The 14,914-nt window shown below is 42.1% G+C and overlaps 1 protein-coding gene across 1 annotated transcript in view; it reads right to left on the reverse strand.

Moving 5' to 3' along the window:
• Nucleotides 1-14,607, reverse strand: part of sema6d (semaphorin 6D) — a 133,215-nt gene extending 118,608 nt beyond the window's left edge. Inside the window, exon 1 of the mRNA XM_072695728.1 lies at nucleotides 14,512-14,607. The gene's annotated coding sequence lies outside the window, so the exon portion shown is untranslated. The remainder of the gene's footprint in view (nucleotides 1-14,511) is intronic.
• Nucleotides 14,608-14,914: the final 307 nt, after the last annotated feature.

The following is a 14,914-nucleotide window of genomic DNA, read 5'->3' on the forward strand; positions in this document are numbered from 1 at the left end:
CTTTTGGTTATGTAGTGTAAATCTGGGGTGGCAAACTCATTTGAGGTAGCAGACCACATTACGTGCAGTTCAATGTCAAAGATCCTGTTTACATTTGGTCACTTTACGCGTCTTGAGTATCAGGATTATATCTGGACAAGGCCAAACCACATAAAACTAAGTTAACTTCCCCAAGATTCATTTAAACCAAATACAAATCTGATCTCCCAAACCACTTTAGGAAGTGGTCTGAGATGCATTTGAGCCACATGTTGTAGCAGCATAAACACGTTCGTCTCTCCAAAATGACATTTGACAGTCAGGACCCCTCCCAGTCCAACCGAAACACCAGCAATTATTGCCACACAAGCGAATTTGCAATATTCTTTCCCACACAGCAATTGGATTTCAGTCTGACTTGACTACTGAATGTAAACACATGTGGCTTAAATCTTATCAGGACACAATCCAGACACTAGTCACATGACATGACCAGGGGTAAACGGAGTCTTAGTTCGCTAATGAAGACTGGCACGTCATTAACACATTTCGGCTAAGGCATGCTAGTGGAACAGCAGCTGACTGACTGAATTAAAGACAACTAGGCCTCTGACTGACTGCCTAACACGAACTCTCAGCTCTACATACAGCCTCTGTCAGAGCTAGAATACAAAACCGTGTCCCAATATACCTGTTCATTAACAGCATCAGTGGTTAGTGTTTGTCTGACACTTTGTTTATGTGCTGGCTAACATCTCTGAAGAACATCAGGTCCTATCTTGTTGAGGTAGCAATGAGAACGAAGCAGTAAGAAATGCAGTTTCTGATCTGATCTGTACGTGGGAATAGAAACTGTGACCCGGTATAGAAATATTAGTGTGTGCGCTGCAGTTAGTGAGCATGCAGTGGTTTCACTGTTGAGACTGAAATAAAGATTTTGATTAAAGGTAATAGTTTAAGTCCTCCGGATTTGACTCTGTTGTCCCGCCCCCCAGCAAAAATGGAGATTCTGATTGGTTCGGCTGTTGAGTTTCCCTGTCTGTCTGTTCATGCCCAGGTCGCAAAGTGGATTTTTGTATAAACAGTTGAACTCCGCCAGACTGAGGCAGACAGTCGCCGCTGAGAACATGGACATGGATGAATGTTTGTCACCTCTGACCCAACACTAGAGGACCTTCATTCTATCTCTCCCTTTTATCTCTCTGTGTCTCTCTCCCTATTATCTCTCTTTTGCCTTTTCCCTTTGCCAATCAACCACATCCTAGCCACACCTACTTTCGACAAGGAAGACAGAGTCATTTACATATTCAAATGAGAATTAGATATTCAAATAAGGGGGAAATTATGTAGATTTGATTTTGCACTCAAGGTTGCAGCACCGGAGGTCAAAGGACCAGGCTGCCTCTACACACACACACACAGAATCTAAATCCCAAATGAAAGTATTAAACTGTTGTGTCGTGTTACATCCTATATATAGATAGGTATTTATATGTAATATGTCTCATGTAAAACATCAGAGTTACTATATGTACTATATGTAATAACCATTTACCCCATTTGTAATATATATATATATTATGTAATAACCAATGACTGCAGAAAACACAAACAACGCAATTCCTCTCAAAAGTGAAGCAACCACAGGTCTGGCGCCTCTGCTGGCAGGTTGCAGTATGATGTGTAGCTCCGCCCATCCTCATATGTTTTAATGACAAAACAGCCCTTATCATTTTTCTATCTCCAGCTGACCCATTTTTTATTTCCCCGCAGAAATTGTTCTCTGTACTCTGCTTTGTACCCTTTGCTTTATCATAAGAAGGTGGGGTTACACTAACCTTGGCTGGAAAAGACCATCTGCAGGACCTTTCTGTTCATTACATGAAGCAGCTGAGTTAGTCGCGCTGTCAGGCAACCGGCTAGTTAATCATGCTGTTATGTATCATGCTGTGTCTGTGTTGTGCTGTTGGTTGCATTAAAAAACAGAGTTTGCTTTGCAGTTTTTCTGATGTTAGTAAAAAATGGCCAATGCAATCCAATTAGTTGTTAACCAGACAGCTGACATTAGTTAGCTAAGCTGTGCTGGACTTCTTAGTATTTGTACTCAGTCTCAGCCACTGCTCTTGCCAAATGTATCCAAAACTGTTTAAAACGTATTATTTCTTCATTTAATCGTCAGCGGTGCATGCTCAGGGCTTGTAGTAGTTTGTAGTAGCTTCGGTTCGCCTCAGCAGCAGACTCTGGTCTGTACTATGCAGACTCTGGTTGCAAATTTGACAACATGGCTTACAATTCTGGCATAATTTCTATTGTACAGAAGGGGAATTGAACCCCCCTGTTTTTTGTTTTATTGCTTGTGCTTTTTTTTAGTTTTTTTTGAAAAGCACATTACAGGACAACCTTTGTCCTGAACAAACACAAAAACAAACACACCCTCACACACTAGAGTGTGTCCTGGCTCCCTAGCTGCTAAGTGCAGTCTGAAATAGGATCCTCCATACAGAGAACCCTACTGATGCTCTCTGAATGAATTATGCAACCTCACATTACTGCTTATGGATCTGTGATTGGATAGGGGGCGGGGGTGTTGGTGGGGGATTCTGGGAAAAAGGGATTTTCAGGAATTCACACACACACACACACACACACACACACACATGTACACACCCTGAAGGGTTTCATCTTATCAGACAGGACGCAGGAGAATCCCATGCACACACACACACACACACATGCACACACTGTCTGGGCCGCAGACAGTGGTCGATGGGTGCAGGCCCTGGAGGTTCTCTGATCTCGTTAGCAAACACAATCCCATTTCACAGTGCTGCTGAGGGCGTGGCCCTGTCGCCAGCAGCAACCACCATGAAAACTTATTGGCTGAGCATGAGGTAATTGGATGATCAAATTAGACTGCAAGAGGAGGCAGCGGGAGGTCCAGACAGATCAGTGCTTTACATTAGTGGAATACTTCAGACGAATTAAAGACGATAGCGCCTCTAATAGCTAATAATGAATGGAAGTCAGTGGAGAAAAGTTAGCGTGACAGTAGCGAGAGTGAGAGATTTCATTCTATGCTTGATGGATGGAAAAAACAACAATAGAGGACAGTCCAGTTTTACCCCCCCCCCCCCCCCCTCTCTCTCTCTCTCTCTGCCGCACTCTCTCTGTCTCTCTCTCTCTTTTTGTCTCTCTCACTCTCAGTTGAGTTCAGGTCTGCTTTGTCCTCAATAACAGTGGAATGTGTATTTGTTCTTTTTATTGCATATATATATTACACACTAATATGGACAAAAGTATTGGGACACTGTGTCATTCATTGCTTTTTTATCAAGGGTATTACATTTTATTAGAGCTAGTAGAGGAGAGTAACTGAGCGTTAGCAAGATCAGGATGTTGGATGATCTCCAGCCCACCTCACCCCCAACTCCCCAACTCACCAAAAGTATTGGACGGAGCACCAACAATCATTATAAGGAACACAGCTCCATTGCTCCACAGCTCAATACTGGGGCCTTTATACTACTCCAGCCCACGCCTGCCATTAGGCATTATGACAATAGGTTCATGTTTGTTGGTTCCAGAGAGTCCTATTCTATTGGCAGTATGGGTAATATGGCGTAATATGGAACCGTTCCTATACCTGTCCATTCTCGATTGAATTGTAACCCAATGCAAAGAGTAACTGGGGTTTTAAAATAATGGAAAAAAAACTTCATTAGACATACATAAATACAGCATTTTTCTGCACACTTTATACACAAAGCACAAAGGCACAAGCCACATTTATTTATCTTACAGAAAATCAATTAAGTAAACAGTAATTGAATGTGCAGAATTGTTTTTTAAACAGGATATTTACTCATTTTAGAAATGAGAAAATCAATAATAAGTCATTTGAACAGGTGTGCCCAAACTTTTGCCTAAAAACAATCTAGCTGCGTCAAATTTGCATACTACTACACTAATGCACCACTGCGGAGTATAGACTTTAGCACTCAAAATATTAATGCACCCAATTTTCTACTAACAGCAAGTGATTATGTGTTGCCATGCCAACATACGCCACTATACATTCCCCAAAAATAATAGTACACAAAATACCTTACATCGTTATCCACTGTATTTTCTAATAATTGTTCCAGACATGAGTAGCTCCTCTCTTTCTGTGTCGCAGTGCATTGTGGGTTAATAGTGGCCTTTGGTAACCACACTCAAAGACCGACCGGTGTTGAGTGTGTATCTTGGATATGTGAGTATACTCAACTTCTATTCACTTTTATTCCTACTACATACTTCATACTCAGGAACTAGTGAAGATTAGTGATTAGTGCACCCTATGTGTAATCTCTACACCTCTCTCTCTCTCTCTTGTTATTATTATTATTATTATTATACTTATTCTGTTTTTTTTTCTTACTTTCTTTCTTTCCACCCCCCCCCCCCCCCCCACATAACCTCCCCCCACTCATTCTGCTCTCCGAGTTGTAATCCGTTGCTCGGTGCTCGCTCCTTCTCCCTGGAGATTAATTAGGTGATAATTAGACTGAACAAGTGTTCTGCCACACCGCTGCTAATTAACATCGCGCTCTGCATTCGTCTGCTGCTGCCTTTGTTCTTCACGCTCTCTAAAACGGTTTGCGTTGTGCTGCTATTGCTGTGTTTGTGTGCGGCGAGTGTGTTTTACTCACTGATACATCATGCAGAGTGTATAACACTGTTGTGTTCTCACACTCTGTGCTGAAGCTGTTTGTTTGCTGGAACTGAAAACATATTTTGGACAATAAAGGGCAGACCTTTCCAGACTCCGCCCACTAATCTGTTCTTCCATAGCTACTGTTGCTGTGAGGCTGGACAGAGCACTTAAGTGAGTTCATTTTTGCTTTGCAGGAGACTCGTTTTTAGTGTTTCTACAGAGGACATTCCAGTATTCCACATATTTCCTAACACGTTTACTAATGTTGAGGTCTGGACTCTGGGCTGGTCGGTCTATTGTTCTGAGAACGGTAGACGTAGCTTCTTTGTTTGATTTGTCTGCCTACTTTTCTCAATGGGATTCTTGATCAGCTCCATATCCTGTCAGACCCTCAGTGTTGAGTCATCTTCTCACAGTGGAAGGATGGACCTAAACATCTGTAGATGTTTTCAGCTCTGAGGTGAGAGTGGAGCTTGATTTTCTTTGGTCTCTCCAAGATGTTGAGATCTCCAAGTGCTGTTTATCTGAAGGGGTAGTGTTGGTGGTCTACCAGGTCTTGCAGAACGTTGTTAAGGGTCCTATTTTCTTGGAATGTTTTTTTTGAACTTGTGACTTTCCCTTTCCTTATCTCAGACCAACTTGTATTTAAAGGCTGTTTTATGTTTTTGAGAAATGAAAGGTCTTCTCAGACTTAAAGAAGTCCCAAAAAGCATTTTCACACTGTAGTTAGGGAGTGTTTCAGTCTGAGCTGCCTTTTTAAATGAGATACCATATAGGGTAGCCAATCAGAACAGAGCTCATTAACATATCTCTGTCTGAAAGCCTAAAAGGGATAAAGAGACAATGGAAAATAGTCATGTATACATAAGATATTTTGACTGTTTGTGGTTTGTACACACAGTCAAGCTTTCTAAGCTTCAGAATAAGATGTTTGATGTAAACTATAAGATATGGCCTTTCAAAATAAAAGAATATATACTTAATATATTGGAGGTGTGTGGGTGTGTGTGTGTCTACCTGAGCACACCATTCCTATGACGTGTGTGGATGCTGACTCCATCTATAATGTATGCTGTGGGATGTGACTGATTCACTGTGTTCGTCACAGATGACAAACAGGCAGTAAATTATATATCAGCCACTTTTCTCCATAGTACACACTCCACACACCCATCCTGCTGTTACCCATAAATGTATGGGAACATTCCAGAAAACAGCACACTCTACAACTGGATTTGGATAGTTTTTAGGTAGTTTTTATGTAGCTTAGATTTCCGTCAATGGCTAGCCCTGTATGTGGTGACAGTACCTCTTTAGTACCTTAAAAAAAACATCACAACACCAAGAAATAGGAGGAAAACACAGAGGTTTAATCCCAAATGACTCACGACGTCCTATGTAGTGCACTATGCAAGTCACGAATAATGATTCTAAATCTAAACAGATCTGAATCTGAAATTGTGATATCAGCATGAAGCCTTGTTTTCAAACATCACCATGAAGACCGTTTTGGAAAAGCTCGGTTTTCAGTGACAAAAACCCACTCAATCTTGCTGGTCACCCTGGTCAGTCAGCTTGGTAATACTGGTTGTCTAGTATGGTCAGGTTGATCATGCTTGTAGACCATCTAACACCCTGTACTGTAAGATCTAAGCTGGTCAAGCTGGTTAAGGTGGTTGACCAGCTTAGATCTTACAGTACATGTATACTATATTGTGAAAAATATCTTATTTTATTGAAAATTAAATAAATTTCTCTCCACAGCAGAAATCTAGGAAACTATATTAAAGTATGGACAAAATCCTGGCTTCACATGGCCTACTACTGCATTAGGGCTGCTCTTTACTTTATACCATGTTTATAGACAAGAGTGACTCATCCAGTGTCAGAAACCACATAACAGGTCCATTAGAGATTACTGAACAACTCCATATGGTCTGAGGTGAGTGAGTCACGCTAACTGGTGATGCTAATAAGCTTGCATTGCCTGTTGACTACATTAGCCCAACTTCAAGAACACACAGATGTGTGTGTGGGTGGCAGGTAGGGTCTTTGTAACAAAAAAATAATAATAAAAAGAGATAAATAAAAAATAAATCTCAAGATCATTGTGAACAAGCTCTGTAGCTGCTTTGCTAATGCTATGCTAGGCTCTGTTCTGATCCATAACAATCACCTAAACTAGCAGCTGAATGGAGGGATGAGGAAAAACAACAGCGTTTCTTTCCGCAGCAGAAATCCTGTAAGCCTCGGGGCACGAAAAGCTCAAAGCCGCTCCCGCTGCAGAATGGGGTTGAAATTGCTCGGCTGGTCGGGTAGATTAGCGGCAGGGAGGATGATGAAAAGCTGCAGACGAAGGTGAGGAAGGTGGCGGTGGAGTGTGATTAGAGCAGCGAGGAGCAGGGCGGCTCTGTGGAGGTCAGAGATCAGGCAGCCACAAGGACGACTAACAAAGTCACACAACCTACTGAGACTCTGGGAATGGGAGTGTGTGTTAGGTGTGTAGGTGTGCATAACAGGATTCCACAGAGTGTAAGGTCTGTTTCTTATCACTATACCAGCTATAAAGCTGCATTGAAGTGATAGTTTGGTGTGAAATCAAATTGACACAATTTCTGCCCCGTACTGGAAAAGGTCTGAAGATTGCTTCTTTAGTTTTACACAGTTGAACCAAGTTCAGAGACACATTTTCCCAAAGGTGCAGATTTGATCTGAGAAGTGGGGAGCAATGTAATAGTAGCCCACATGTAAAACTAGGTGAACAAGAAATTTTCCAATTGACCCCCATCCACCCTCACCCATCAAAAAAAGATCTCTCATCCAGGCAATTTTTTTTATCCAACACACTGTTGGTGCATATAGGCACCAGATACCACTAAAGCTTGATAACTGAGAAGACCAGGTTCTGTAGCTGCACTATACATACAAGTGTCCAGACACTCCTTTTAATGAGTGAGTTCAGCTACTTTATGGTGCGCCATTACTGACACAGGCATTTAGGTACGCACAGCTTGTTTAATCACCATAGAAAAGCTTTGCCAATATAACAGGACACTCTGGAGCAACCATGCGTGAGTCTAAAGTCACCATGCCCAGTGCCGTCCCGCAGATAGAGGGGTATAAAGCCCCCAGCACTGGACTGTGGAGCAGTGGACCTGAATTCTCTAGAGTGCTGGAGCTCCAGACAGCCAATACCTCTGGGATAAGCTTAAGTGGCATTTTTGATCTAGAACTAATCATTCATTACCAGTACCTGACCTCACTAATGCTCTCATGGTCGAATGACATCAGATCCTCACAATGTTTCAAGTCTAGTGTAAGGCCTTTACAGAAGAGCAGAAGCTGTTACCACAGAAAAGGGACACAAACTCTCTGTTATTACCCTTGATTTTAAAAGAAGCTCTGAAGGAACATTTGGACATATACTGTACCTCAGGCTAAGACCACAGATATCAGAAGGAGCATGTTCTCTGCGTTTTGGACTTCTGCCCACACAAACACAACATTTTAGGGAACTAACAATGGAGGTTTTTGAAAAACACTCTACCAATATATTGGGGAACTTTTGATGTTGTTAGAAAACATGCTTCAGCTTTGCACTGTGTTTAGGTCTGTTTTGGCCATTACACTTGCTCTTCATGAACTATACATCAAATTTCATGGGATATCTGCACCGCTTGCTGGACTGGCATGCTCATATGAACTGAATTTTTTGAATTTTGTAGTTGTTTTGCATTGTTGTGCATTTTCTCTCAAAAATATCTGGAGACATATGGATGGGCCCTTAGATTGCCTCATGAGGTCAGCTACCCCTCCACTGAATTTAGTACAAAATCAGGGTACCGATTCAGTGCGCTGAGGTTGGCAACTCTATTCTGACCTTTCTACATCAGGAGTGTTTACTCTTGGCTGGAAACTTTTATTTAAACAATTAAAACATTCTATTATTATTATTATTATTATTATTATTATTATTCTTTTGCATCGGCAGATGCTTTGCCATGTCAGTCACCAGGGTTGCTAGAAATTTTATATGCTCCAAATACAGTTACATCAAACACTGTTACACCAATCAGCTATAACATTAACACCACACCTAATATTGAGTAGGTCTCCCTTTAGCTGCCACAACAGAGCTGACCAGACACTCCATAAGACCTCTGAAGGTGTCCTGTGGTATCTGGCACCAAGGCATTGTCATCAGATCCTTTAAGTCCTGTAAGTTGTGAACTAGGACCTCCATGGATTGCATCAATGCCCTGTCGCCGGTTCATTTTCGGGAACTGTTCTTGGTCTGATACTGGGTGCGTTGGGTGCAACAGGATAAGCAATATCAGACAGAAGAAAAAACGCTGCCGCGAGTTCTTAGTCCAGTCACAAGAAACGGCAGCAAAGTCCTGGCAGGACTGCTCAGCCTGCATCACAGCACAGCCTTGCTTCAGATACAGTCCTTTTCATTCACTGAAGGTAATGCTTGTATGGGGATCTTTGTTTTTTTGCAGTGGGGCCCATTAGATCTTGGTGACGCCGCAGTTCGTCATGCTCATTACTCTGGGAGACGCAAACAGCGACTGTCTGGTGTGACTACAGCACAGTCCCGAGCTAACCAGGCCGGCCTAGTTACTCCGGAACGTCTAGCGGAGCGGAAGAGCGAGCAAAAGAGGAGAAACTGTTTTTTTCTCACGGGTACACTAATGCAGGCCTTAATGTGGTTTTACTCTAAAAAGAGACCTGAATTATTTACAGTGTTATTTTTGCTCATAATGTGTGACTTTGCTTCTGCTTTTGTGCTTTTTCATCCAAAACCTGTTTTACAGCCCTGTTTACACTGACCACCAAACCACTGCACAGAGAGAGAGAGGGCGAGAGGAGAGAGAGGGCGAGAGGGAGAGAGGAGAGAGAGATTGTGAATATTTTTCTCGTGTAAGGTTGTATATCTTACAGTCCTTCACCACTTTTTGCTTTTTAAGCTTTTTCCTTCAAACGTTTAATTCAAAAGAAACACACACACACACACACACACTGGCATGGAGCGCTTGGCTGCAATATTGCTGAAGCTGAGCAGACTGACTGATGCAGCAACTTAACAAACACTGCAGTAATTATTCACACACACACACACACACACACACCTTCACAGCTGAAGAGATCTATACACACTCCATTTACCCTAGTGCAGTAGTCTTGCTCATGTGTGTGTTTAAAAGAGACAGACTGATCACAGTAGCTGTAAGGCTGGCTGTTTAAGGCCGTAAGGTTTAGAAACTGAGCTGTGATCTATAGATTTAGTCATTTGATAGTTTCTCCCCACTAACTATGACTCCTCCTATAACATGAAGCTGCCAGCACTGGGAGGAATCGGAATCAGGCCTCTTTTCCTCGCTGTGTGATCGTAGCCTAAATGCTAATTTTGTTACAGTAGCTAACAGATGCCTGTGCTGCTTGCATCACACAGTCACGGATGGCTCTGGCATTATGGGGAATCAAAACTGAGTAAGCCAGTGGTTACACGGCTGTGCCACTTGGGGTCCCCCACTCTTGTTGCTGAATGGCATCAAATCCTCACAGCCATGCTCCAAAATCTAGTGGAAGGACTTCCCTGGGCAGTAGAGACATTCACTCCGGCAAAGGTGTGGGAGGATCTCGGTGTAGGTGTAAAGTGTGTATGTGTGTGTGTGTGTGTGTGTGTGTGTGTATGTGTATGTGTGTGTGTAAGGGGCAGGGGGTATGGGTGTAGGTGTAAATGCATGTGTGTGTGTGTGTGTGTTTTTAAACAGAGTGTGTGCTGGTCTAGAGTAGGGCAGAGGCGTGAGAGTGTATCTAGGGAATAAGCAGAGACTTCCTTTGAGCACTCTGCTGCTGATGTGTATTCCCCTGCGAAGACTGTGTGTGTGTGTGTGTGTGTGTGTGTGTGTGTGTGTGTGTGTGTGTGTTTGTGGTGCTGGTGGACTCAGTTCTTCCGTTCCGATGTGTATTACCTGACCCAAAAGAGCCCATGCCTGTCTGTGTGTGCGTGTGTTCTGGAGCAGGTCCATGTTGCAGGCACTTAGCAGCCCCTGCTCAGAACCGAGCCCATGTTTAATTCAGCACTCTGTGTGTGTGTGTGTGTGTGTGTGTGTGTGTGGTTGGGTGTGGCTTCCAGACAATATGGAAGCTGCCGACAGCAGCCAAGCACTTGGCTAGGGGGGGAGAGAGAGAGAGAGAGAGAGAGAGAGAGAGAGAGACAAAGAAAGATAGAGATAGAGAGGTATATAGATAGTGAAAGGAGAAAGATGGAAAGAGAGAAAGAGAGAGAGGGGAGAAAGAAGAGAGAGAAAAGAAGGGGTGAGAGAGGTTAGTATGTTATTGTGTATGGACGGTGAAGTAAATATGAAGAGTAAAACTGAATGGCAGTTCAGTCTGTCTACTGATCAACACACAGGGGTTGTGTATGAGTGTGTGTGTGTGTGTGTGTGTGTGTGTGTGTGTGTGTGAGAGAGAGAGAGAGAGTGTTCCAGTGTCTTTCTGTGGCAGCGGCCAAGTCTCTGACTTGTGCCTGACCTCTAGCTGACCTTTTACTATTAAGCATTGATATACAGCTTCAGAGCACCTGGATGCATGCACACACACACACACCATTGTGAGTCATAGAGTAATAAGAGAGAGACAGAGAGAGTCATAGAGAGAGAAACAGAAATAGATACACAGAAAGACAGAGAGGGATATAGGCCTACAGAAAGAGAGACAGAGCCATAGAGGGAGATAGAGAAAGAGAGAGAGAGCGTCATAGACAGAGAGACAGTGTCATTATGAGAGAGAGAGATGGGAAGAGAGAGAGAGAGAGAGAGAGAGCATATTTAAGCAGAAAGGATAGCTGTTACTGTACATCACTGACTGTGTGTCACACAAACCTTTCCATTTTTGTCCTGTTTTGAGACGGAGTGAATCTGGCAATTCCATGATGAATGGACCAATAGAAATGCTCCAGAATAACTTTAAATAAGTTTAAAAGTTCAGTAACTTTAATGCATTTCTTAAATCATCAGGAACATTTTCACAACAGTGAGTGCATTTCACAAAATTCCTCAAAAGCAGATACCCCTACAGTGCTTAAAATCCTCCCCCAGCACCTCTTCCAAAAAAGTATTTAGGCCAATGAACATGTCAGTGTCACCAGAATGACAAGTCCATGTGCTCTGAAAGCTTAGTCATGTTGTCAGTATATACGTATAGATCCTGGGCAAAAGTGTATTGTTTTTGCTGATGGTTTTGGCAGAAAAAGGGGGGAACTATCTCACACTAGTTACTGTATCTGTCTGTTTAGGTAGACCATTATAGGTTTTTTCAATTGCTTTGGCACAGTCCTCAAAAGACGCTCAGTGCTTTACCACCTGGGATTTTCTTGTGTGGGAGACTGGAATACTTTCAGATGACAGAAGGTTTTGATGACAGTGATGGAAAATGCTTAAAGCCGCACTTTGTCTCTTTGTCTCTTTGTTGAACTTTTCAATATTCAACAGTACACAGTTACACAGTACTGTAAGTGGGAGCCTGATTGCAGGAGGTTGGACAGAATTCACATTCATGCTTTTACTCTTTGTACGGTAATTTGTTGGCACACCATGTGATTGCGATCCTTGTGGTTTCTCCATTGTCGGACACTGTACAACTGTGTTGTGCTCTGTTTATATATGCTTGCCAATTAAAGGTTCTATTTGAGACAATTGGTTGATCATTGCTTGATCTTAAAGTCTAAAAGAAAGGTACAAAATAAGCTTCACAGATGTTGACAACTGGTTTAGCACTTTTGAATGTAATGGCGTATGCAGTGATGTAATGACTAGATGTTTTGGGGGATAGAGCAATTCAGCAGAGTAAAGCATAGTGCATTCTGATAGACATCATGAAAGTGATTGATAATGTAGGAAACAGCAGACATGTGTACATCATCATTTGTGTGACTATGCCAAAGCGTTTGTTGTTTGTCCAAACTGAATATGACATGGCTTTAATGATGTGCAGGTGCATGGGTGGATAAAGTGGAGCATGGACAAATAGTTTTGAGAAACATAATCTGAGAAATGCACCAAAGCGATGACGAATGGAAGTCAATATGAAAAGATTTCATTCCAGGTCATTTTGGAGTATTTCTGTTGGTCCACTCATCAGGACTACTGGGACTTTTAAATACTTTGAAAAAAATTAAAATATATATTTTTCAGATAGTGATGATTGTGTGTGTGTGTGTGTGTGTGTGTGTGTTTTGTGCATTTGGTTCCTCTGATGTTAGCTCTGGTGGAGAAAGTGGCACAGAACTCATTTCAGTGTTCAGTAAAACTCACTCCTCTGTGTTTACAGTAAAAAAAAAACATCATCAGCATTTGCCTTTACTCACACTGCAGCAGATAATCCACACACATACACACCACTCCACCATGTCATACATACACACATTCATAAATAAGAAGAAAGAGCAAAGTGTTTAGTATAAAGTACAGAACTGTGCAGTGAGTAGTGATGCAGTGTGTCATTGCATGTGGGCTTGTGATGCATGTAAAACAAACCTATTACAGAGAAAGAGAGAGAAAGAGAGGGATATATAGACAGAGATAGATAGATAGATAGATAGATAGATAGATAAACAGAACAATAGATAGCGATATATAGATAGACAGACAGACAGATATATAGAAAGAAGATACATACAGACAGATAGCTGGAAAGACAGATAGATACACAGGCAGAAAGGCAGACAGAACAATAGAGATATTTACATGGGCAGACAGATAGAAAGACAGACAGGTTGATAGACAGATAGAATACAGTAAATACAGACAGATAAATAGATGAATAGATGGCTAGACAGACAGAGACAGACGTACAGACCAACAAATCGAAAAATAGATAGAGAAAATAGATAGATCAGCTATAGATAATAGAAACAAAAAATATAAAATATAAAATAGACACAACAGATAGATACGAGACAAGAGAGAAGGAAAGAGAGATATACAAAGAGAGAGAGAGAGAGAGAGAGAGATGGAAAGAAAAAAGAAAGTGCTGAGGCAGGCTTTGTTATGCAGTTTTGCAGATGCTCTAAACACACAGGTGTGTGTGTGGTCAGGAACTGACCTGCACACTGCGGTCACTGTTTAACCACACACACACACACACACACACACACACATACGCACACTTTATTAGATTCCATGTTGAAGCATCAGCAGTAGATGACGCTCTGAATACGGTCAGTGAGCTTCAGGCTGCTGCTTCCTATTATTACTGAGGCTTTTCTCACTGTACTCTTCATTACTTCTATTAATGACTGAGACTCACCTGTGCATTCTGAACTTTATTCTCCTTATAGATATGAATGTATTATACATGCACACACGTATACACACACATGTGTATATATATATATATATATATATATATATATATATATATATATATACAGTCCCCATACAGTTCATTAGTTTAGTAGATATGAACAAATACAGTGTAATAAACATGTTATAAAGTCTGGAATTAAACAGTGTTTTCCATTTGTTTACATACACACACACAGATCTGCTTCAGACGGGACTCCTCTGTGACCAGCCGGAGCACTCTGAACTTCTCTACTCTCGCCAAAACCCCACACACACACTCGCCGAAAAGCACCGCCAGACATCCACACACACACAGACCATACCACACATTCAGTAGCTCAGAGTGTTAAAAAGAGAGTGAGCGAGAGCATGTGAGAGTGTGTTACTGCAAACATCCGTTCACTTAGTCAGTCTGGGGTTGTCACCCCAACACACACACACACACACACACACAGGGTTGAAACAATCAAAGCAGACACTTACTTTCTATGTGATGGTTGAAAAAATGAGAGATGCAGAGATCCTCGCATGCGAGTGGTGTGTGTGGGAGATGGTGGTACGGTGGTACGATCCGGCAGCCAGACTACCAGCCAAGAGTGTGTGTGTGTGTGTGTGTCACTGCTGCTTCCCCTGCTCACACACAAACGGCGTCGTAGACTCTGCCCATTTGCAAAACTCAGGGGAGTTGAGCTCAGCTTAGCTCATCCTCACACACACACACACACACACACACACACACACACACACACAGAGAGACATCAGGATGTGTGTGCATTGTGTGGAGATGAATAAAAGACAGCTGGAGGGAAGAGAGGATGTGTGTGTGTGTGTGTGTGTGCGTGTTTCTGCTTGATAAGAATCCTCAGCTGCACTCAGACAATAGTAT

Source organism: Salminus brasiliensis, chromosome 13 (assembly GCF_030463535.1).
Source record: "Salminus brasiliensis chromosome 13, fSalBra1.hap2, whole genome shotgun sequence".
Lineage (NCBI taxonomy): Eukaryota > Metazoa > Chordata > Actinopteri > Characiformes > Bryconidae > Salminus > Salminus brasiliensis.